The 27,382-nt window shown below is 30.4% G+C and overlaps 1 protein-coding gene across 3 annotated transcripts in view; it reads left to right on the top strand.

Moving 5' to 3' along the window:
- The window catches only part of twin (CCR4-NOT transcription complex subunit 6-like twin), a 654,848-nt gene that overhangs the window by 236,472 nt on the left and 390,994 nt on the right, over positions 1–27,382 (top strand). The window lies entirely within an intron of this gene.

The following is a 27,382-nucleotide window of genomic DNA, read 5'->3' on the forward strand; positions in this document are numbered from 1 at the left end:
GAAGGTCTTTGCCTTCAAATATCGTTCATCTTAAGATCCACGTATAGATTAGTTTCAGTTTATAAATGGATTTAAGCTGATTTTTGTAAAATCATTGATCAATAACGTGTTGTTCCAATCGTTTTTAAATCCTGCAGCGGATAGATATCCGCTGTTATCGACGGATACATCCGTCGATCTCTCCACAACATCACTCTGTTTCCCTTATCCGTGATCCGCCCTGCTGAACTTCCTTTGGGAATTTTGTAGCTGATCACTTGTTCGGCGTTAAGGATGTGTAGACATCTTTTAGTCGATGCGGTGGCTTATTCGTGGTGGTTTGATGGGAAGGGCTTTGTCTGTAGACCTGTTCGTTAAATACTTTTTTTTTTGTCAAGTAGCTGTTCGTAAAGCCCGAACCGTTATCGTGGTTTTAATTTGGTAAATCCAGCCCCGGTAATTCTTCCTAATGCAATACACGAAACGTACAGTTTCAGAAAACAGGAACCGTCAAACCATATTCTCTACCTGTTAGAATATCTTACTGAAGGTAAGATGGTAAAAAGGTAAGACGATGGACATCCATCCTCCTCACAACTCTTCATAGATCACAGGATCGTTCCTAGGAAACAAGTAGTCGAATTTGTTGAAACGATTTTTTTTACCGATCGCTTGTTATATGCGCTGAAACGTTCTTTGTTCTGAACACCTGAGGACAGGTTTTACCTTTTTCAAATCTTCACCCGTTCCTAGAATCATTTAGGATATCGAAGTATCCATCCAAACTAATTATAAACTTTTAGTCAAGATCCCAATAGGAAAAGGCTTCGGAGGTTTTTCATCGATAAAATATTTTAATTGTACAGAGTGTACACTTAAGAAAATAACCCGTTGTCTTGTCTTTTGTGGGAAGATATTAATTACAAAATCTACATTAAGCCGCATCCATTGTGGTTTTGTAGCTCGTGAAGTGGTAATTTTTTTTATTAAAGTAAATTAAGTTAATTGGCCTTTGTTACTGTTATAACATAAATCGAGTACGTTATAATGTATTACAGTTTACTACTTATCGTACATATAACGTCTTGTTAGCACAATCGTGGTAGTACATAAGTATTATTACTGTATATTATGCTTGTGCGATCGTTTATGGTTAACCGGTATGAAATTTAGTTATTCATTATGTTCATTATGAAAGATTAGAGTTTTATCTTCAAGCTTTCCGTAGCCGAACCGAACTGGTTTACTAATCTTTGCATAAATTATTAACTACAGTAGTACCATTGTTGTTTTCTGGAATACGCTACATTACAATAATCAACCGGTTATCTGTTTATCTGTATAAGAGTACAATGACCCTCCTGTCAGCCAAAACACGATGACTGGTCCTTGTTTTTGATTTTAACTAAAAAAAAAAAAAATACACATTAATATTAATATATGTTAAAATGTTGTATTAAATTTTTTTAATAGAATAGTTATGCGATGTGTAACTAAGTGGTTGTCTAAATTTTTTTAAAGAAAATATAATAGAAACGTTCGTTTTAATGTGTTGTGTCAAAAATATATGATGCAGAAAAAATCAGTGAATAATGATTTTTCTTGAGTTTTAAAGTGGCTTTAATATTCTTTAACTAAATCACCGTTGTTAATTTTTTTTATTTTTTAGTAGATTACACCTTACTTCCGCATAGTTAAAAATTTGTCTACTTTAATTTTTAGTTTTTTTTTTTTTTTGTTTTCTTTAGTTGTGATAAAGTAATTAATTACTTTATCACAAGACAGGTATTGTTCTGAGTTTTGTGATACTGTCTGTTATTTTATGCGTAATAGAGTTATGAAAAAAAAATTATGTTCTTTATTAATTAATAGTCTTAGAATTATATATATATATATTTTTTAAATTTATTTATCGTTTCATAAAACTGTCTATTATCTTATTACAAAGCTAATCACTTGTGCGTGTTTGAGTTTTATCTTAACCGAAACAGGCAGTTGCAAGCGATCTTACAAAACACTGGTCACTTTTGAAAATTACACCCATTACAGGAATAACAAGCACCTCTAGCTATGGAGAATGAAGAGTAAAGTGTTTTTCCCTTGCCACTATATCGAGCGGAATATACCGTACTGTTTCACATCGGTAAGCCAAGTCCGTAGAAATGAAAATTATATTCAGTCCTATAAGGGGGGACACCTTCACTACGTCCGTATGATCATCGTTATTCTACAAAACTCGGACTAATTCCGCTTGCACCTCAGATACACCACTTCATATAAAAAACCTGAAGAAATAGTGTAAAGCAACATATTAATGCACCCCTTTTTCCTAACTGGAAAACAGTTACATCTGTTTTTTATATTGCGATACATTGTTCTTTTCATTTTCCTTTTATTTACCCTCTATATTCTCCTTTTGTTACCAGACTCGATTGTTTTAGGTTCCTCAAAACATATCCCGACATAAAAAAATATATACGAATACATCTAAGCGTGTTTATGACAGTAAATGGCCTATAATCAATTTTATTTTATATTGGTAGTAACATTCTTAGTAGTTTACATTCTTGTCATCCGAATATTTTTTATTCTCTGTTGGTTAGGTCAGTTGAGTACTAATGGAACATTAAAACTTTAAAAAATGATGAATACTCTCTTAAATATTACATTATACATTTAATTATACGAATCATTTCACGTTCGATCTTTATGAGGGTGACTCAGGAAATTGTCGTGTGACTACGTCATGGACGGACAAACATTTATATATATATAATAGAATATGGGTTTCACTGGATAATTTGGTTGACAGCTTAACAACCCCTTATTAAATATTTAATTTCGAAATATAATTCTATAAAAATATATTAAAATACGGATTAAATATCTAACTAAAATAGTTGAACGTTTTTGTTTGCTAAAAAGATAAAAATAAATAACTGTTCAATAGAAATAATAACATTTTCCTTTTGGCATACGTTGTTCTTTGCGAGAGGATTAGCAACAGTGTGTTCCGTTTAATTAATACCGAATTTTTTCTCGGAAAATTATCACATTTAAATAAAATAAAAAAATAATTAATAAAAAACATTAGTAACGTATCGTTTCACTTTTCAAATCCATTCTTTTTACATTCTTTATTTTATTTCATTTAGATTGCAAACTAATGAAAGTAAGTTAGAAACTAATGGCAATGTTTCAGCTTTTTTCGTAACGTTTTGTTACATATTAAATGAAAGTTTGATATGCCAAGTTGAAAAATTGGAGCTGTTAGTACGTGTAATGCATATATATTCACAGATAATTCCGATTTACTTAAGTTAATTTTATACATTCGGTTTGTGTCTGGTGAAGTTAATTTTGTGAAAATTTTCTTTATTATCCTTTTAGTGTTAAACCATCTCATTTGATTGTTATTGATTTTCTATTAAACCACTGGAAAAACCTTTTAATTGATAATATTTTGTTCATCGCCAAAGAAATATCTAATTTTACCTTCCTTAACATTTTTCACTCATCTAGACCCTCACCTTAGTTTACATAAAAACGCATAAGATCAAATCTAAAACGGGTGAAACTTTTAACCGTGGTTCCACTTTTTTTCGAATTTCACTATGTTATTATTTAGCATTGGTTTACAGAATCAATAGTACAGTTGGATTTTTCCTTATACTACATAATCTTGGGAACGAGCAATGTTTGACTTTGAGTAACCTCAGAATGTTGATAATCGCTTCTTTAGTGTTTTGAGATAAAACCAATTTGTTACTGCATTATTTAAGCGGTTTTATCAATATCGCTGATCAGTAATGCGCTATTATCCCGGGTAGAATTATCTCGATATTTCTTAATTATGATAGACATTACTAGTAACCGTTATTTGAAAAGATAAAAAAACTTTCCTTTGAATGGATTTAGTATGTGTCGTTACGTTATTTCTTTGTGGATAAATTGTTATTTTCCTTGTACACAAATTTCTTCTAATCGCTTTTTTCCGTGGTCTTGCGTGGATATTTAAGATCGTGTTACAGATACGTTAACCTGTAAATGTTCTTGTTTTTTGCTATAAATGTTGGAGGACTGTATTAGTATTATTATACTGTTTATATTAATATACTGTTACAGTATTGTAATTGTTTTTATAATATGCCGAACTCCGTAGTGGGTTTGTATTCCGATCAAGCTATCGATTTCTTTTACGCTAAAAAATATTCATGTATCATGAAGTGGTTGTTAAAGGACTTAAGCCTGTTGCCGCTTTGAGAAGGAAAAAACGAATGTAGAAAGTTATACGTGCCATCATGAATATGTATGCGCGTGTTCATATTATACAAAACTAGTTGTAATTTATGTTTAATTATAGAATTTGACTTCCTCCTATATGCTTTACTTGAATTCTTTTTTTTTTAATTTACTATTGCTTTGAACTTAAGAAGAAAGTGTATTTCGATCTTACGATTTTATTTTTAATTTGTAGGTTATATACTCGTATTTAATGAGTTATTTCTATAAAGACTGCAGTCGAAATGAATTAAATTAGTTTCTTGTAATTATTTTTAATTTTATCGCTGCCATCCAATTTTTTCCGTAAAATGTCAGTGGATTGACAGTAGTAGACCTATTACCGGTGAAAGCAGTTTCTGAGAGGTTACGTTATGCGTCGCTTACGGTAATAAACTACTAAAAATATATCTACTCACCTTTCGTCTTCCTGTTCTGTATAAATGAAAGTTATTAAAGTGTTAGTGAGCTTATTAACTGTTAATAATCCGAACTGCACAAGTTGTTTTCTCCTAAAATAAAAACAATCCGCATACCTAATAGGTGACTGACTGCCTGTAATAATTATTTTTCTGCTCCTATTAGAATGTTGTGCACATTCTTCCGCTAAAAGTTGATTTGTCCGTTTGAAGTATTTTAAGTTATTATTTATAATGAAGTATGATTTTTTTTTTTTCATTATTAACACTTAACATTTTCTTCGCTAAAAGTTGATTTGTCCGTTTGAAGTATTTGAAGTTATTATTTATAATGAAGTATGATTTTTTTTTTCATTATTAACACTTAACATTTTCTTTCTTAGTACGTGCTTATTACTAATTATGTCTGCTGTTAACAAGTTTTTTTGTAGCTTATTTTTACGGCTATTTTCTTTTTAGTTTTTACTGCTAGCTGAATTATCCGGGTTCCGTAGATACCAGTTATTATTTATTGCCCGGAAGGTAACTCTCGGTCAGAATTTACTATTAAATGTTTTTTTTTCTTTAATCCTTGTCTTATTAAATTTTTAGCTGAAATTTATTCTTAGTGAGTAAACATAAAAAAAATTCGGCAAATGAATCGGGAAGAAGTTATATTTAAATTTTCAAAAATAATCTCGTTGAAATTTGGTTAAACTTTTATCCGATGAAATTGTTTCGCTAAAATATACCAACACGTAAAAAGATTGCAAACAGGCAACGTTGTTCCACGGTACAAACATTAGTAATTAATAAATAAAAGGTATATTTTTTCTGTTCCTTGATTTTTTTTTCGAAATATATGCCAAGTGAATTAATTGTAATACTCATAACAAAACTTATTTGAGTCCTCATTTAAAATAACATAATATAATTTCGTAAAACGTTGTTTGAAACTAATCGCTCTCTATTATTACCTAGATCTTTCGTTAGATACATTTGTGAGTAAATAGCAGAAAAAGTTTTCACTGGAAGGAAGGATGAACACTCCATTCAAATAAATAAAAAAAATTAAAGAATTGTAGCAAATTGAGTGAGCTTTCAGTTCTTTTTAGTAAATATGCTGATTAAATAAATAAAAAAAGAAGACTTGTTACGGGGTAAAGGATTAAGCTTCATGTAAATATTTTTAATTGAAGCCTACACTAACTAAACTTAATTAGCAGGTTTTATTTCGTTAAAATAGGTTTGCTCTCCATCAAAAAAAAATCTGCCGAAATGAATTTATAAACGCGCACATTGACAGCAGAGATAATATAATGTAGGGATAATCCGTTTGATGTATTTTGTATAACGTTTGACTTTTTGCTGTTATCGTTTTCAATCCACAAAGAGAAGAGCAATTTATAAATGTAGTAATATAAACCGAGTAGAGACTGGAAAAATCAAAATTTAGTAATTTTTTTGCTTTTTAAAGAACATTTTTTTAACCCGTGTTTATGAAGTTAAGGATTTTGTTTCATCTGCCTGGGTACTTGTGAAAATGATAGCGCTGTCTGCTTATCAGAAAGTATTAACGTACTGCATAAACCTTAACTGATCTGACAGAAGACACGACTCGCTTCGGAAAATGGCATTGCCATTCTCAAGAGTTATAAAAAACGCTTAATAGAGAACATAAATCTTGAAAGGGTTCCCCTTGCTTTCTTCTACGAGGCGAATATATTATGACACAAATTTAAAATAATGTTCCTAAGATTCATTCTATAAGACACATTTTTGTTTACCTGAAGGAGTTCTTTCTAAGTAGTAAAATCATCATTATTCTTACAGAGAGTATCTCTGATCGATTGAACAGCGTAAAGCATTAAATTATTGCATCAAGCCTGTTCACTTCATAAGATGATTTGTTTACTTATCAAAGTTTTATTCTACTTCACCACCAAAGCCAGTTTCTGGCTAAGTTACAGATATTCCTGATTTAGTATTAGTAAAAACATAATGTTTTGTCAGCAAAAGTTTCGTTTCTCTTTTATTTTAATAAAAGAAATTGTGTTTATAGTCTGTTGATTTTTAGTGTAGGCTTAAGTAATGAAATCATTTTTTACGCTAATTATGGTACTCGTCTCTATGTCCGGTTAGTTTTCTAATGACTACTTATAACTGGATTACAGTAATTGTAGTGGTTTTTTATTACTACTTTTTTTTTATGTATTTAATTTTTCTTGGAAAGTGTCGATTGAATTTAAGTGCAAGGCGATACGAATCGCTAATAATCTGAGCAGTTATCATTTTTTTAATAATAAACCATTTCTTACGGAATGTTGATCGGTCTTTGGATATGCATATTGCATAATATGACGATTCAGATTAATTCACTGCAGATGGTCGTTTCAAGGAGCATAAGCTTAGAGTACCCGTCGAAAGAAAAATACGATTACAAATGCGATGGTGACGAATTAATTAGTGATTATCAAAAACTTATAACGATGTTGAAGTTAGCGTACGTTTAAAAGTTTATCAGATTTGATAAAGTTGAAAATTATATTTTATTGTTTAATAATTTTTTTTTGGAACAAAACATTGTTTTGGAATTATTAATTTTATTGTTTTATATTATTAATTTGTTAAACCTGTAAAAGTTTTGAAGATTTATAAAAATTCAGTCGTGTGATTAAGTATCCGGTCTTATCAATATTTTGTACTGATTGAATAAATAATTGTTAATCTTTTATACCTCTGGTTTGTAGGAAATATATTTAAAAATTACAAGTTAATGGATGTTTAAACACTAAAAAGAGTTAAAAAAAGTTACGTTATTCTTACTGTATTAAATGTGGCTTTGTTAATAGATTAAGAAAAAATCATACTTCAACTACTCTTTTACCCGTAGGAGAATTACCACCGCATGTAGCTCCTTCCGCATTCTAGTGAACCTTCCGTATGGAGCCTGCTGGCCGGTCATAAAGGTAGCAAACAGTCTTTCTTCCTTGCAATATATTTTTTCTGCAATGTCATTACGCGTGGCGAGGATGGGTAGATCTGTAGATCTGTTATCAGATGAATCCTGAAATTCATTTTCATACGGCAGAATGCTAAGGAATGAATTCAGTTTGGGATTTCCAATTAATACCACTGCGGTAGAATAAAAACAGATCCTCTTTATAATCCTTCTTATAAAAGCGCAGGAGAAACCTCCAGCGCAAGGGTAAGATCGAACTATATCTGCACCGTATTTCTAAGCTTACCGGCCGTAACCGAATTCTATCTTTCTTCCTGGAATAGCTTCTTCCTTACGATGTTAAGCCGTGTAGTGTGATACCGTGCAGATCCCTTGGTCCGTAACCCGATACATTACGAAAATTCATTGCCACTCGTCAAAGAAGTTACAGGATGGGTCTAGTAAGGGCGTCAGCTGGATTTTCAAGAATTCTACAACGAATCGGCAAAGAGCGGTTCAACTATCCTGCCAGCAGGCAATGCCCACCGTTTCAACACTTGATATACGAAATCATTTTCAATTTTGTATATTTCCGTACTTTTAAAAAACATTCTTTCTAGGCGCTCGCGTTCTTCCTTGAAACGCATTCAGACGCAGTCTTCGCAAATGCTCTGCCTGAGGACAAACCAAAAGATTAAATCAGGCATCATCCTCGCGATACCCGTGTGATCATATGAAGTATTTTTTAAAGCACTCTTCTTTCGAAACCTATGATTTTATAATCCTCGCCCTGTCAACGTCCTGACCCCGTAAGGGAAAACATCCGCCTTGTGATGATCCGGGTCGCCACACTACCTCCTCCGTTTCTAGCCCTGTTGAGCTTTACCGGTGGTCGTCTTTTAGTGGACGAATCGTTCGTAGCCGCAGAAAGATAAATTATGGTGAAAGGCAAGGGGTAAGCGTATCGACAAGAGAAAGTACCGCCTCATCACTGTGCTTCCATATTCCTTTTTCTGTATCCCTTAGTATATATTGTATCTACCTGCTAATTTGTCAACTTAAATTCGCTTATGCGGTAGCGTATTCAGAATATTTTCTGAAAAATATATAAAGGTCATCGTCAGGCTCTACGTTAAGTCCTACAAACCAAAATTAGTACTAGTCTTTGCGCACAAAGTATAAATTCACCACTACTAGTGAAATTTATCCCGTTAAGCGAGTGGATGCACTATTCAAAAATGTCGGTTTACAAAAGCCGCAGTACATTGCACTCAGGATAAAGAAATTCAATACCCCTATACCCTTGCCTCACACCGTAACAGTTTTCGTGAGTGATTGCACTACCCTTATCGAAACCTTGAATTGTACAAATGAGGTTTAAATTTCAATTTTTCTCCTAGACACTGTATTGCATAAGATTTTCAGTTATTCTTAATAATTGAAGTGAAATCAACACCGACACAAATTCACGCGTATACAGTGAATTTTTGCTGGTGTTCGTAATCGTAATTCTTTTTGCATATTTTCTCTCGGGGACCTCTAAACTTCAGAAAAAACAAAAACTCGGCAAACGTAATTTTTTTTGCCGGCGCTAATAATTTTTAAACTGCCACAAAACATCTCGAATTAAAAAATAACATTTCTTTTAACGCAGCGTTATTTAAGATATTAATAAATACGTAGACGATTCTACTTTACGGTAAGTTTCAGTAATCATTCGTTTTGATTTTGGGTTAAACACGTTTTCATGGAATTGAAATTTACTCCCAGAATAGCACACATGCGTATATAATTTATATATACTCGTATATTGCATTAATGCATTGCATATTAATGCATTATTTATATATTAATATATTTTTTCTATTTTAGAAATTTTCTTCATTTTAATTGTACATTACTTTTTTGTGTTCAGCATCGTATAAAAAAATGAACTATTTACTACTATACTTTTACGTAATATTTATTACTCTTTTTCGTAATCTATTGGTTTTACAATTATGGGTATTTTAGTTTGAAAATGAAATTACCGTATTTTTTTTTCGAAAAAAAAATTCAGTTCGTAATTATATTTTGCGTTGTTAACGAGTTAATTTATTACGTTGTTTTTTTCTTATTTTATCGTTTTTCGCACTCAAGATAGACGGTTAAGCGAGTAGTGTAGATAAGATAATGTTTAATTATATAAGCCGTAGTATTAAATCTTTTTATTAAATGTCTGTTCTTATCGTATAATTATAAATTATAGTCTCAATTAAAGTGATCTCATTAGGTTCAATTGCGAACTTTATAAATAATGTTCCTTGTAATTCACTATACGTTTTTTTCATTCAGTTCATTCATAGAAATATATTGTTATTCGTGTAAATTTTCTTTTCACTTTCAAAGTGTTTTTTTTGAACATAAATATTTACAGACATCAGAAAAATAAAAATGCAAAATTACTCGGGTACAGTTGTAGGTTATTATCTAATTCTGTTATAGCGAATAAAAGAATTACTGAATAGTTATAGATTAAATTACTAACTGAAAAATAAAATCTTGTTACGTTTCAAGGCAGCCGTTGGCAAAATATGGGAGAAATAAAAAATTAAACAAATGAAATAGTGATTACGAAAATAAAAATAAGTAGGAATATCTTCAATCATCAGATTGTCAGATTATTTTTCTTTGAATTCTGATCTTAGGAACTTGATGGATTTAAACGCTCGTTTCTATTCTACATTTGATACTCTCAGTTATTAGTTTTATATATTCTAATTTTTGTCTTCCTTCAGTATTCAATAAACCTTGTACTCGTACTTTACCTTATACAACCGGTTTCACTAACCCTGGAAATCTCTATACATGTGGCTTACCCACCTCGTATTTCTTTCTAGGAATATTACTGTAAAAAGACCGTAGAATTTTTATGCGACTCGTTTTTAAAAATATTTGAGAAACCTAACAATTAGGGTGATAAAGATTTCGTATACATGTAAACATATAAATCTTATTATCATGCCTGTGGATTTACGTATATCTATGTGTATATAAATGCGAAAGTTTGTGGCGGACAGCATTACGCGAAGACCAAGCGATCGATCGCTTTAATTTTCAGGACATACTCGTGTTATCCCAGAGAAGGTTTTAAACCGTAGATTAAGGCCCTCTAATCCCCTTGGGGTGAAGTAAGTGAATTTTTCCTCTTGGATGACTACCTAATTTTGTTTCCCGATGTAAAAATAATAGAGTATACGTTTCACAACATATCCGATTTTCACCTCTCTATCTTGACGCCCCCTTCCCGAGATAATAGGGTAATTCTGAGTTAATGAAAAGGAAAACCGAAAGGAATATATTCATCTGCAGCAAGAATTTCTATGTCTAGAACAAGGGAAAGTTGGAGGAAAGAGAACTTTTCATGCATTAATTGTTGTTTATGAGTATTAAGTACGGTTATTCTCACAACCATGTGGATGAGGAAAACACACCGAGTCCAGAGACGGAGCCCCCTGGCTAGTCAGGAATTGACCGGCTAGTTGGTGTGTGTGTATCCACGAGAAAAATTCCCTAATTAACTTGAATTTTTGTAAAACGATTATTACGTACTATAGTGCTTAATCACGTGTTTAGTAATTAGTAATAGAAAACATTTTTTATTTCAAAAATTATTATTTTTTTCACTTATTATCATTATGAGATAAAAACATTTTTAAAATTGTCCAGATTTAAAAAAAATAAATAAATTCACCGTACTCGAATATTCTTGAAGATTTGTTTTATAAGAAATTATCGATTTCACGCGTATTTTATCCATAACTTTGACAATTTTGAAGCTACACGCAGTAAAGAAAGAAACTGCGAATTGTAAGAAAATAATTTCTCCAAGACTTGTTTCAAGGGTGTTTTTTCTTGAACCCTTAGTTTTAAATTTAAATGGCTAATTCAAAAGATGCAAAACTTAAAAACGTTTTCACTAGACCTATGTTATTTTTAGCGTGCAGAATAAAATCCAACTCATAGAAATTTATGAGCTTGAAATAAAATGTAACATTTTCCGGTAAAATCAATCGTTTTTAAGACGTTTACAAAAAAAACAAGAATCCATTTATAAGCTACCCTATTCGCTAGAAATCTTAATAATTGAATATAAGTAAACATCTAAAACAAACAATCGTTCATAGTTTCCCTAGTACACTATTTTGGTAAATTTTTAGTGTATTAGCGATTCAACCAAATATTTTTTCTCGTATCGTTTTAAAAATTCTCGTTTATATGTTGATTTTCAACGTCTCCAGTAAGATTATACGTTTAAAAACGTTCATTTTTTTTTCACATTTCCTTTTTTTATTTCGGTGCCGTAAAGCACTACACTTCATGTAGTTAAGAATTTTATTTTGTTAACTCATTATTTTTTGGTTTCCAGTCTTATCAGTTACTCTTCTGACTTATATCTGCAGAAAGTTAATAAAACACATATTTTATCCTTTGTCGTACTTTAATTAATCGCTCATTATTTATTTTTTTACAGCCCTTTTTTTCATTTCATTTTTTCTTCTTTTATATATTTCAAATTAATTATTTTCCCCGGAAATGAATCTAATAATTTATTTATATTAATTTATTTATATATTAATTTGTTTTACCCCATGAACTTTAACTCTTCCCTAAGATTTTTATTTTAGATTATTTAACGGTTTATTAATATAAAAATGATAAAGCGATAGGAAGACGTTACGTCCTAGTGCTCACAGTTTTCCCTAGTTTAGGTCTCCTTTTTTTATTTTTTATTTTCTTTTGTAGTTAATTGACTTTTGAAAAATTGTACAATTATATCGTTCTCTTTATTGTAAGCGTGCTTTTCTTAAAATATTAAACATATGTGTTATAAAATGATTTCTCAGTTTTTACGAATTCCGTTCCCTGTCTTTCTGGAATCTTCGTTATTCAAGAAGCCGATTTGTTTGCCGTCTGAGATACATCTTCTGCCTGTTGTCTATTTTTCTGTAAATTGTGTTTCTTAATAATATTAAATAATAACGCATAATCCATTGTAAAAGGTTTTTAAATTTTTAATTTAAACAAATCGCAATTTTTTCGAGGATCGAGAGTCACATTAAAAAGTTAGTTCCTCAGGTAATACGACATAAAAATGGTTAGATGGTCTTGGTATGACAAGCAAAATGATCAGTTTTCATTAGCAACACAACCTTCTCCTCAGTCGACTTTAATATTTTCACATATAAATTAAACACTATAAATATTATAAACGGTCAAACAAAGCAGTTTTTTTTTATGCGGTTATAACTGTTAGATTATTGTGGGTAATTGTTATTGTCTGTTGATCAGTCACAGTTTGGTTCATTAAAATTGTTTGTATACGAATTTTATTGTTTTATTATAATATCAGTTAAATTTTATTGTGCTTCGACCTCGTTTGAATCAGCACATTTTTAGGAGTAGATATGCTCTAATCTTCAGGCTGCAGTAGAATTCTGTAACTTCAAGAGGACATTCATTTTCTATATATAAATATATCTTTTTTGCAGGTTTTTTTTTAGTCTATATCAGGATCGAGTTATTTTAGTAACATTATTTTTGAGAACACGAAGGTAAACTTTAATTAACACTAGATTTGGTAATATTGTTAATTTTCCACTTAATTATATGATTTATATGTTTTTATCATTATTTTATTTTTTTATCGTAAATATATTTAGGAGAAGGATTTTATTGTCTTTTTTATTATTATTATTACTTTGATGCTTTGAATTCACAGCACTTGAAGAAATTTGTTTTGTCCTGGTTACGAAGTAAACCTGTGCACATAAAAACCCACACTGAACTGCTAGAGATGACCCACTATTTATTTTTAAATCGTTTTGGGCTAAAAAAGAAAGTAAAAGGTTACCTCCCTACTTCCAGGTAAGACTGTTTTACACCATATGTTTCAGACAAAAAAAAAGATTGTTCTATTTTCTATTTTAGCAACTGCAAACGAATTTAACGAGAAAGACATTCTTTGGTGTTTTAGTGTAGCTATTTGTGTAATTATAATTAAAAGATTTAATTATAAGATATTTCATTTGATGTGCATTGAATTTTCATTTTTGTTTGCTAAAATAATTATTCGACTATGTTAATTATTTTATTAATACATTTTTTTTTCTTAAGTTATTTATTTGTAGTTATAAATAGAAGAATCCTCTTTAAGTTTTGATGATATTTTATAAGAATTTCAATTAACCTAACGTGAAATGAAAGATGAAAATAATGCCAACTTGATTCCAGAATCAGACTGAGGGCATTATTTCACTGCGCTAAATGCTGGCATATTTTATTTGTTAATACATTTTTTGCACATTTATATATAAAAAAAAGAAAAAAAAATATATATATATATAATGTTATTTTTAAATTAGAGAATTACCAAAAATTTAGCCTACGCATGGCATTTTGATTGGTTTTTTGTTTTTATTTCTTTATAAATTTGTTATAAAGTTGATGGCCTTAAAAAATGGAATACTTTTTCAGAACTTATCTTTATATAGTAAAATCCTAGTAATTTCACAGTTTTTGCAATTAACTATTAACTGTGTCATCCGTTTATTATATAGCAATTTTATTTAACGTGGGCTTTAACTGTTGAGGTCATAACGCTTTACGTGGGTAAGCAATAATATATAATGCTTTAGGCTAGGTCAATGTGGCGGGGGGTCGAAGCACTTTCACGTGTTCAGGTGAAAGCGAGCTAACACACGTCAACGCCCTCTTTGTCAGCCAGCCAGATGCTACATCCCGCTTTCTTTCTTACTTTTCTTTGTTCTTATTTATATTTTTTAGTGACGTACTCTCTTAAATTAAATGATTTCATCGTAAACATCTCTTTTCCAAGTTTAGTTTATGTTTTACGTAGTTAGATTTTATTTTTTTCTATAATGAAGTCTTGTATTTTTTATACGTGTAGGTACTTTTTTTCTGTAAGTTGGAAATATAGCATTTATAAAAAAAATTTAAAGTATTAACTGCAATTAGTTATCAGTTATTTTTCTTATTAGCCGGAAGGGAATACTCGGTCAAAATTTCCCCAAAAAGACTTTTTTTTTTTTTTTTACAAAAATTGCTTCTAGTTTTAATTTTTTTTATTCCTGTAATGTGTTGCGATATATCCTTGCAGAATAAATCACGGGTGTGAAGTCCCGTTTAAAGTTTTAAAAATTTTCTTTTCTTTCATTTTTCAGTGTGTTGCCAGAAAAGAAGTAGGTACCTTATTATTGGTTTTTCGTATCTTTAACTGATGTTGTAATGCTGGGTTTACTGGTACGTTTTTCGATGCTGGAGAAACCAAAACCCCATATTTTTAACAAGAACGGACGATTTCAGACCTAATGTTTTGGGTCAGTAACACGAGTGTCCCAACATAGCCTAAAAAAACAACACATTTTTAATCGTAACTTCAATACCAGTGAACAAATTTTTATTTTATTTGTACCATATTACTTGCCACTCCAAGGGGCTTCTAATGAGGTGTCACAAGGTACATCGTCTCCTTTTAAAAAAATAAGTTTTCAAACCTTGAAAATTTAAAAAAAAAAACATTAAAGGGCGAAATTTTGTGTTTGTAATTTAAAAAGATAATTTTCACCGTTTTAATCCACAGATTATGATTATTTGAAACGGTTTAAGAAGTAATATTATGCAATTTTATAGTTATTTTTGTCGGACTTAAATTTAAAAAAGTACTTTCCCAAATAGTTTTTCGCACCTACCGAACGAAGGGGTGGACGGATTTTAATTTTCTTTTCACCAAAATTCATTATTTTTTCGGGTTGTCAATTAATGTATATTAAATATTATCATTGCTATTTAAGATTTTTGAGTTGGAGCAGGTGTAGCGGATAGGGTGGGCCAGCCTTTGAAAATAATTTTAAAAAGGTTTCCCCCCGAGAATGGTGTACATGCCTGCAAATAGAAATACGATGCGACTGGTTGCCGTTGAATAATAAATAAATGCGGTAACTTTTCAAACGATCACCCTTAATTCATAAAGAAACAATATAATTGTTTGCTTTACATCCAGTGAGGATTGATGTAAAAAAATGCAGTTAAAATAGTAACAATTTTTGAACTTCAGTCAACTCAAATCCTAGAAAAAGTTAGTTGGTTTTATACGGATTTGAATACTAGGCAGCGGATTTCGGTGTACGTTAGTAGTATGGTTCAATTAACCACAAGTCTCAGGAATGGTCGGCCTGATTCTATACAAGAAGACACCTCATTTACATGTCATAAATATCATCTTAATGTCATTGGGCCTTCTTGGGGGGGGGGGAGTTGCTCTTATTGTTCAACAGTGGAACAGATTACAACGTACACGTTAGAAAAAAAAAATACTATTACCTTAGCCAACTCGGCCTAGTAATCCGGTGAATTCTGCCATTAGAAGTCTTAAGGTTTTTTTCTTCCTCTTATTACATAACAGTCATAATAATTTGTCGATTTATTTAATTTATTAATTAATTGTTGTTTTTTTTTTTATTATTAATTATTAAGTCCATTTCTTTACTTGTTAAAATCACAACTAAAATGTATTCTAACTTAATCGAATAAAACGTTTGCTAACTGGTTTATTGTCTTCATTTTTACCCTGTTAAGATCAATTAAATAATATCATGTGTACAGAAAAGTTCTGATATTTCATCGGATTACGTAATTTTTTTTCTAAATTAATGTAATTAGTATTTTATCTTGTTCGATTTAGAAATTTAATTTTATTAATATATTTTTAAATCAAGCGTTTATCGGCTTTTGAACAATTATTCTTAATGGAATTACTGTAGTTATTTTTGTATGAAATTAATTTTTTTTTGTTACTTTTTTCTGATTTTACTTTTATGTAAATGTAAAAGAACTGGTAAGTGCTTGAATGAGCTCATTACGAAAAAGGTGATTTTCCTTGAAAGATGTAGTGGATGGTATTTGTTCATTTAAAATTAATGAAAATTTGTCATCGTCTTTTTTATGAATGCGCTTCTCTATTATTGTAATAATGATAATAACGATATCATTGAATAACGTTTAATATTTTGTATTAACTTTTACTAACACTGATGTTACCGCCCGCGTGCGTCGCTATTGTTTCGAAAAAGAATGTACAAGGCGGTCGATGAATCCGATAAAACACCATTGTCTGACATTTACCACCTGGTGATCGGTTAATAATGTTCAAACGAGTTCTACGTACATACAGTGATGTACAAATATATGTTTATTTATTTATTTTTTTATAAAGGTTTGTGTACGGGTTCCTGTTTTTTTAATCTATGAACTTAAGACCTCTCAAATGTCGTAAGATCAATTTTTAATAAAGTGGTTGGTTGTTTGGTTTGGGAATTTATTGATGATTACGACACACAAGTATTTCTCTCGTTTAATTCAAGTACTCCTGATATTATGTTATTAATTTTCTAATAAGACAATCAGAAAAAAAAGTTTAAATTTGGATCCATTGTTTTATTTCGGTTTTTTATTTTATAACTAATTATGTGTATTTTCATTAACATTGTTGTAAACAGTTTCGAGGAGATTTCTAAAAAAACGTTATAAAAGACTAGGTACGAACTTCATTAAGGAAAATATTTTTCCTACACCCAGAATTGTATGTTAATTTGGGGTATCGCTGTATCGTCGTGATTCCATCGTACTACAAGATATTTTGATATACATCAAAAATCAGTTTGTAAAATGTACTTAAAAAACAGTATATATATTGTATTTTGCTTATTTTTTTACCGGATAGATAGAAAAGGTCAGTAGTTTTTGAGCAGATGTTTGAAAAATTCAAGTTTAAACAACAAAAATCTGATAACCAGCCGATGTAAAAAAATTCTAATTGTAGTAATTAAGTTACCTTTTTCCTAATCATTTTTAGCGTTGTTATATGTGGAGGAATTTTATTTTTTATTTTTATTTCATTTGTCATCGGTAAGTGTTGATTCAAATAAGATGATAGATAAAAGCGATTAATAAATTGTTGTCGGTACATAATTTTTTACGGTTTGAACACCTTGTAACGTAAGAGTGATGAGATGATACGGCATTGTTATATAGCATTTACTTTTTATTAAAAAATTGAATAGGACGACGGCATAAGTGAGCGCGTGTAGACTATACACTATTGAAAAATCAGTGCTGCTACGCGTGTAGTAATCTTGGAAGTGACGGACTGTAGTCGTGGTAGTATTAGTACGACCGGCGAGCGAGTGAATGGTGCAAGTCAATGTAATTATGTATTTGGCACAGGTGTGTCCATATTTGGAGGCTGCTGCTGTTGCCCCTGCTATCTTAGTACTACTTTTACTGCAAAGTTTTACTTACATATATTGTATGTTAACCTAAAGATAATTTATTTGCTGTGTTTATCTATTTACGGTTAACGAGAATTATTGTAAAACGTCTAAATTTATTTATAAATAGACTATATTATATGTTAATCTTTTACCTTGTTTATTGCGTACGAACGTCTAATTAGAGTGCGATTTTCCGTTTTGCCAGAAAAAAATTATTTTTACACGCTTCAAAAAAGTAAAAAGGTTGGTTAGATGTGCCGACCGTTGACTTCAATAAATTCGTGTAATAGCAAGGAAAATAATTTTTCTTTTCGGGGATATTACAAAAGAAAACCGTTCAATTACACATATAATTTATTTTGTTTTCTACCACTTATAATTTTTGAATATGTATCCGGATTGAATTAATGTATATATATATTTCGCAAAACTTTTAATTTTTTACGGCATCCATTTGCTACCGTACTCATCACATAACATTGTCTTTGTGTTTTTAAGAACACGTTGCCAAGACAATAAAAAATTCGTCTACAGATCGCGTAGACAGTCAGCGTACGCTTTGATTGTACTAAAATATTTTGGCTATTTTTTTTTCAAATTTTCTGGGTCATTCGGGCATTGTGTATAAAAAAAATACACGGAATAGGGTATTCCATTCATCCTGCTCGTTAGTAACGGGTAATAAGGAAGTAGTAATACTTATTTATTTATTCGCATTTATGTTTTCAATTGCAGTAATATTTAGATTCAAAAAGCCACACGTGTTAAAAGTTTGGATGTCTCTATCTGTAGCTTTCCGAAATAGCCTGTGGATAGTGGATATTTGTACTACTGTTCCTCCGTGAGTTTTATATTTTCAATTCTCAACATCCAGTCAGTTTTTCCTCATCATGCATGATCTTTATTTTCTCTTGGATTTTGTGAGTCGGTCGAACTCTGTTAGCTGTACTCCAAGGATACCATGACCTGAAGAATCGACGCATCCTTGGTGTGATTTGGTGGAGGGTGGTTGACTGTTTTCGTCCGGTAAGTCATTCGTTTTTAAATTAATACTTTGTAGAGCTTATAAGGTAAATCCTGAACGGTTTCCTAATCTCACTAAAAATGTAAACTTTTTTCCAGTCGTATAAAATCGGTTTTTTTTTAAATTTCAGCCGGTTAATTGTTAAAAGACCATTATAGTAAAAATTAGTAAAATTTATTGTTAGTCTTATTTTGTTTTGCAGCGTACAAAAAGCAACCTTGATTAAAATATATTCTGCTGTTTAAAATTTCTTACGCATGAGAACCTTCTTGAAGTTAATTGTTAGCGTTTAATTATTTATTTTTAATATATAAAATAATTTTTAATTTTGTGTTTGTAATATTTATAGGCTACGTGCTTAGATAATATCACTGGTATTTTATATTTTTTATTCGTGCATTAGGTAACTTGTTGAGTTTGAAGGGCACATAAATTAAATATTTTACAGCCTATTTCTATTATTGTTATTTTTTTATAAACGCGGATTGAATTATTAAAGCGAATATCATATAGCCGTAATATTATTATGTAAGATATTTTGTTTTAGATTTACTTTACGTAGTTATTATGTTTTTATTTACTTTTATTTTTAAAGTATGTTTCTATAATTATTTCTTTGATATTAAAGGTTAAAACCTGAAAAGTACTGTAAAAATTCTGTAACAAAATTATATTTTCAAATACAAAATATTTTTTGTTTCTTTTGTTGTTAAAAAGTTAAGTCAACCTAAGAGTATTGTATCCATTTAAAATTTAATTAAAAATAAATAAAACAGTTTCTGTTTCAAAAGTTTTTGAAACAGTTTTTTCTCTTTCAGAGTTTTGAAAATATGTAATTAAAAAAAAGAAGATTTTATATATATTAAATAAAAAAGTAGTAAAATACTAGAACGTACAACAAGAATGAAAGTATTCTTTATAACATTAACAGTTTGCAGAAATAATGTTTGGAAAAAATTCGTATTTGGTTTAATGGTGGTCTTGAATATATATGTATTAAAAAACGATTTTTTTTTTGTAATCATCATAAAAAAGTTTAGTCTTAAGAAAGGTGAAAAAATGGTATAAAATGATTAAAATTGTATTTTAATTTTTTCCCCTTTAAAATTGTTTCAATCACCAATTCTAGCTGACATTTTTGTACAGATTTTAAGACATATTTTACGGATGTTTTATGTATTATGTTTTTTATTCTATTCATTTTTATTTTTGTTAGTAAAATTTGTTTCTGATCAAAAAAAATAAAAATATTTTTCGTCAAATCGAACGACCAGGGGTGCTTTGAAATATGTAAAATAATGATAACATTTTATTCGAGTTTATTATAAAAAGCTCGTGTTGCAATTTTTTTAACCCCGGTTTACTTTTATTCCTTGAAACGAGGAGGCAAACTGATAAATCAAGAAAATAGGGGCCGATTGGATTTGTATAGATTTTATATTTGAACGCGAAGATGTTACGAAAAACGGATGATATTAGTGTCAGTTAATTACGTGTATAGTGGATAGTACATGTTATCCCTAAATGATTTGTTTGACGTTTATATGAATGAATTCTGTCCACATTGAAGTTTACCCGCTCTTGTCTAGAGACAGTGCCGTTGATCGTATTAAACCTTCAAAGAATAATCATTAAAATTGTTGCTGTTAAAATAATTATTATTATCATTTCTACATGATAACAGTACACTAATTTTTAAAACGGAGTGGTTCCGTCAACATGTGATAAAAGAATGAAGCTGAGAAAGGTAAACAGTACTGAACGCAGAAAAAATCTTTACTTTAAGCACATAGAGAAGTCGGTTGTTATTATTGTTTTTTTTTTTTCATTGCGCTGTCCGTATAGCTTGTTAATTCTTGCTAAGTTCCCATTGTCACAAGTTGTAACAAGGTTGTGCAGTGATACGCATACTAACTTTCGACTGTGTCGTTCAAGGTAATCGGGTACTGTACTCGAAGAATTTTCTGCTCCTCTATTAACTAGTAGTTGAAGTTTTATAAGAACATTTCTTTATTACAGATTATTTATTTATTTATCAAATATACTATAGTTTCGCATTGTTTGTCTATGTATTGTATCTTGAGTGCGCTTATATTATGAAACCGGTTATGTTTATACTGCATTCCTTAAGTCATTGAGCTCTAAGTTTTTATTTATGTACTTATCACCGCCCTACGCCCTCCTTCTAAGGTCGTTTTTAATTTATTTTTTTATTATTATTACCATTCAGTATTGTTGTCTCTTTGTTTCTTAATTCTTATGTTAATAAATCGGTATTATATTGTTTTAAGTGGAGAATTATTGTTAAAGTCTGTTTTATAATGACATTATTATTTTTTTTATTTCTGTCTTTATGGAGTATAAAAGTACCGGGTGTATCACATGAAGAAACAGAAATAATTAAAGAACGGCATTCTTTTGATAAAATTAAAAGTATAAGTTCTAAGACAAAATTATAGCTAAAAGCCCTTTTATATTTTGCTAATGTATGCTAAATTATCGATAAATTATGTAAAATTCAAATTAGGTCCAAAATTTACAATTTAAAATAATTTCTCGATAAATTTATTGATGTTTTTTCTTCTTGATCGCAACCTCGACCGAGAAAGTTCGTGATTGACGTTTCTTCTTTTTAATTTTTTTCTTGTTAATTTTTAAAATGGTAAGACTGATGTAACAAGTAATTAATATACGTTACAAAAATATATTGGACTTACTTATATTGGACTTAAAAAAATATTGGACTTAAAAGTCTGTAACATTAAGCTTCATGTGTTTTGGTTTATAATGCGTATACACCGAAGGGAAATTTTTTTGTTTCTTTCGATGCTCTTAGATGTAGGAGAACTGGCTAACAAACTTACATGGGTTAAGAAAAAAAAGTATATTAACGGAATTTTCGTACATGTTACTGTTCCGTAGAGGCTAATTAAAAATTTATTCCTTCAACATTATCATTAATTTACTCGGCGATACAGACATTGATAACAGCTAGACGTAATTTTTTTTTAATCTTTTATTCCGTAACGATTCTTTCAACCGGTTACCGCTTAGCTGTCAATAGTATTTATGTTTTATCTTGAAGTAATTTACAAAACGAATATGGTTAGATGTTTTGAAGTTTTTAGTATGTAAAATTTTAAGCTAAGGACTTAATAATAATAATTATAATAAATAATTTTTTTTTTTATTCAATATTTTTACATTTAGAACTTTGGCATTTAATTGCTTAGTCGGGTGAAAACTGATTTTTCTCGTGAGGTGCCTACTCGATCCGTATTTATTTAGTGCAGACTGAAGAGAGCTTAATACATAAATTATTTGGAGTTGAAAATATATAGTAAATCTAACGATTCGTTTTATTTCAATTTTTAAGAAACCTGCGTCGGTTGATTGTGTCACGTGGCGGCAGTCGGTTTTTTATTTCATTAGTTAATACAAGTTTTCGATTTTTCTAATGGTGTCTTTTTATATTTTTAAATTATTTACCTTATCTTTGTAGCGGTTTACACATTTAATATTGATTACCTACTAATGGAATGACTGTAAGGTGCGGTAGATCGTACAATCTTACTCGTATAATGAATGCGTTACGTATATGATCGTGATACCCTGAGGTATTTAATAAGCATTCTTAACTAAGCATTCTTCTCTGGTTTTTATTAACTGGAATTCATAGTCGATTCGCATTTGGACTGTATATGTCGTGTGTTCCTTGTTTGCCGTGAAGTCTTCTGTCGATGATTTTTCAAAATATTCTGTCTATCAGTTCTTTCGACTTTACAAGGTCGGCTACTTCGACAACGCATCTCCTAAATTACTCTTCCTTCCTTGTATCTTTTAAGAGTTATGAAGTTGTTTAACAGATAAATACGTGCTGTGTTTAATAATATTATATGTTTTTCAAGATTGTTTTTTGAAAGCTAATGACATTTATTTTATCTTCCGTGGTTTAACAGCCAAGAATTTGTTTTTTTCTATTTCTTTCTTTGAATATTAACTATATTTACAAGCTTTACGTGTTGTGTTTTTTTTACATTTGTTAATACAAATTAAAATAATTCCGAATTTTTTTAAGTCCATTTATATATAATATATATATATATATATACACACACGAGATCTCTAAATAAAGTAAAGAGACTGGTTCAGAAAAACTTTTTATTTACAATCCAATTGTACATGGACGCCATCATTTTCGAAATAGTTCCCTTACGAAGCCACGCAACGCTTCAAACGGTTTTCCCACTCGTCATAGCATTGCTGGAACTCAGAAACCGGAATATCCTTCAGATGATCGGTTACATTTTTTTTTGTTTTCTACTGTTCCAAAATGGTATCCTTTGAGGTGTTTTTTTTTTAAGTCGGGAACAGGAAAAAGTCGCAGGGACTCAAGTCAGATGAATAAGGTGGTTGAGGAACCACAGGAATGTTATTCTTTGCCAAAAACTCATTAATTGAGAGTGATGTGTGACAAGGTGCATTGTCATGATGCAGCATGCAGTTTTCTTTGATGGCTGATCTCACTCGGGCCAACTCTTTTCAGCAGTCTTTCAAGAATTTCTCAGTAAACATATTTATTTACAGTCTGTCCTGTAGGCAATAAATCCTTATGGACAATGCCATTATTATCGAAGAAACAATTTAGCTTGGTTTTAATTTGCTCATTTTTGCTTTTTTGGGACATGGTAAGTTTGAAGTGAGCCACTCCTTGCTCTGGCGTTTTGTTTCTGGATCGTACTCAGACATCCAACATACTTCACCAGTAGAAAATCAGGATTTTAGAAAATCAGGATCAGTCACACGAAATTTGATTGCACAACGCTGTTCATAATTAGTATCACTCATTTTTGTAACGCACAACAAAAACTCGTTTCACGAAAAGTTTTTTTACGTCTCACGTGACATTAATACTTAATATAAATCAGCTGTTCATGCAGCCATATGTTTACTAGTAACTTTAGTGTTGCCACTTTGGCTGCCAAAAAAACAAAAAAAAACTAGTCTCATAACTTTATTTACAGACCTCGTATACATTGTTTGACTGATGAGAAACAATCGATGGAAAATGACGTACGCGTAAAGCGCTGACCGTTTCGTTTCGTTTGGACGAGAGGATGATTCTATTTTTGCGCCAGGAATTGTTATGGTGATGATTAATTAAGTTTCAAATGGGATAATATGCTTTTATTAGCGTAGTGCGCATGCGTCCAATAGTTCGTTATTCAGCCTAACTTCATTTTCCTAATGATTTACGTTAACTTAAACGGCATAAATTACGGTTACGAACCGTAAAACAATTGTTTTATTTATTATTATAATCTTTTTGTGATCATTTTTTCAATTTGTGATATCTGGATCTAATTTTTTTAGAACATTGAAATATGTTATTGTGTAAATACACAGGAAACTGAAGTGTTATAAGATAACTTGATTGTACTGCTTAAGTTTATATTGTTGTGAAGTCATCGGCTAAATTCTTCATTGCAGTGAAAGTCACGTGATTGTATTTTATAGTCATAATTATAAATTTGTTTTTTTTACATGGATTTATAGGTTGACTTTCATGGAACACACTCGTATTTATTATCTATGGGATTTTATAGCTTAGATTAATTCCAAAAGTAACTAAATCTATGAACGTTAAGTTATAATGTTAATCTTTTTGGTTTGCAAATTAATTAGTAGCTAGAGATATCGGTTTTCATAGACATATTATCTAAAATAATTTCGACTAAATTCTAGTTCTCAATGATGTGTAGACCACTATTAAATCCAATTCACTAAAAAGATAATTTTCTACCGTTTTGCATTAGTTGTGAGATTTTGATTTTTTTTTTGTAATACTGAAAACTAATTTTAATCGACCTCACTATCGCCAGGGAAGTTTTATTTTTTTTATTGATAATTATATTCCAGACATCCGATAGATATCTACTGCAACTTTTTGATTCAGTGCCTGTAAGCAGTCGGGTCCGTAGTTCGCGAAATCAGTGTAGTTAGCTTGTTAAATGCACGTATCGGCTTGGATGTGTTGTTAATTATAAACGAAAACAGAACGGTAGCCGGGACAATACCTAGAACCCTTTAACTTTTAAAATGTAACAGAATCGGCACGGTCTCGAATTATAACATTAATTTTCTGTACTGGAAGTTGGAAAGTCATGAAATCTCTAAATTAAAATCTTTGCGACACCAGTCGTTAAGATAAAATATACATAAAACAAATTAGTTTTATTTATTATTGTTTTTTTTTTTGTTTTTTTTTATATTTATTTTAACTTCTTGATTTAGTGAATAACTTTGAAGTTTTGTCCTGTAATATAGAAATGATGATGTTATAATGGTTTGAAAAATGAGACCTCTGACCAAGACTTTTACACCAATGATCTTTCGTATATAACGCTAGGATGTTATCACTTTTTCTCTTTGTGGTCAACAAACCCGCTTCAGTTTTGTGTTTGTGACTCTTCTCCAAAGAAACTTTTTTTTTTATAATCTACTCATGTACAAGCTAAATACATATGTTTTTCACTCTATAAAATTCTGTTATACATATGATTTAATTACGGTAATTTAAAAAAGGATGAACCCGTTGTTTTATTCTTTATTGTAAATGCAACACGGAGATAATTAATAGTATAATAGTTATAATTGTAACAGATAACAGTGGTAATAGTAAAGATAATAATTATTTTATTATCCTGCAATAATTACTTTTATGTCGTGCACTAGAAATGCATTCGACCATACAACCCTCTCTGACTAACCTTAGAAGTATCCTATGATGATTTAGACCGGTTATTCTCCTGGCATAAATCATAGATTTCTTAACAATGTATTATTCATCGTAGTATATACATTTGTTCAGTTATTATTTACTCTTTTTAGAATAAGAAAAAAACAAGAGACTCTTAATGAATTTCCCACCCCTACTACTACTACTTCTTGACCATACCATAAAGGTGGGAATCAACAATACAGTTGTAACAGCGTTTTTTTTATTCTGTCTTTTTATCACCTTTCTATGTCCTTTTATGTTGACGTATCAGTTTTTTTTATTACCTTTTTTTTTCTTTTAAAACTTGATTATATTCAGGATGTTCCTTATAATGTTTCTGATTGTTTTGGTCATTAGTATTTTAATCGATAAATTTATTAATTGTTGATCTTTGTGAAATAGCATTATAGACTATCTTCCCTATACACTACTAGCGTACCCCGTCGCGACTTCGCCCGCAATGTAGATGTAGCTTCACTCGCAATGCTTTTTTAATAGCAAACTTATTTCTTTATAAATAAAAAAATATTTAATCAACAATTATATATAGAGATTTTAGATTTATTATATTATATTTAGATTTTCATTAAAATTTAGATTTTTCCATTATAATTAATTGATAAAACGGTAAATAAATCTTTTTATGAAAAATACTGAAGGAATATACGATAAACAATGAATTGTTGCCCAAAATTTAAATAAAGGAGAACAAAAAAAGGAAGATAAGAAAATTGAACAATATTTGTTAGACTAATCCATTTTATGAATGAATTAAAATAGTTCAGTATAAAAGTCCACTAAAGATAAACAAAAAATTTCTTTCAATTCAAATTCTAGCATCCCCATCGCGGTTTCGCTCGTGCTCTATGGTTACTTGCGCTTCCCGTCACTATCAGAGGGTCATGGCTCGCTTCGCTCTCCCTTCCCGTTTTCTAACGTTTCCCTTTTCTTTTCCCTTTCCCCGTTCCCCTTCCCCCATTTCTCTTATACCCTTCCTCTTTCCTCGTTTCTTTTGTCTCTTTTCCCTTTCCGTTTCCTTCTCCAGTTTTTCCTTTTCCCCGTTTTCCATTTTTTTCTTGTTTCCATTTTCCCCTTCATCTCTTTTTACCTGCTTCCCTTTTACCTTTTTCGATTTCTCCCTTTCTCCCTTCTTCCCCGCGCGTAAATCGGTCGAGTAGTTTTTTAGTCTATAGCGGACACATATCGGAAACTTTGCAGTGGAATCGTAAAATATTTAGTATAGCGTATGTTGCTTTTACGTCCAACAGATAGCGCTGTTAACACGAAATTTAGTTTTTCATCGATTTGAACCCCTTAAAATCAAAATTTCGCAAAATCTTTTCTTAGTGCACGCCTATTAAAGATACGAAGGTACCCTGAAAATTTCAAGTTTCTACCTATAATAATTATGGTTGTACGTTGATTATGAGTCGATGAATCAGTAAGGACATTCTCTTTTGTATAAGAGAAGATGTAAAGATGTTTCTACCGTATGTATTGCGTATAATCGGTTTTCGAAAATTCAAAGTCTACTCTGAGGGAAGCATTAAACGTGCATAAAGTGGACGTTTCGCGGGGGAGGAACATTTACCTTATAATAGATAACATTACTCCGTTTAAAGTAATTTACACATTCGTCAGTTTATA

This window comes from Lycorma delicatula, chromosome 1 (assembly GCF_047948215.1).
Source record: "Lycorma delicatula isolate Av1 chromosome 1, ASM4794821v1, whole genome shotgun sequence".
Lineage (NCBI taxonomy): Eukaryota > Metazoa > Arthropoda > Insecta > Hemiptera > Fulgoridae > Lycorma > Lycorma delicatula.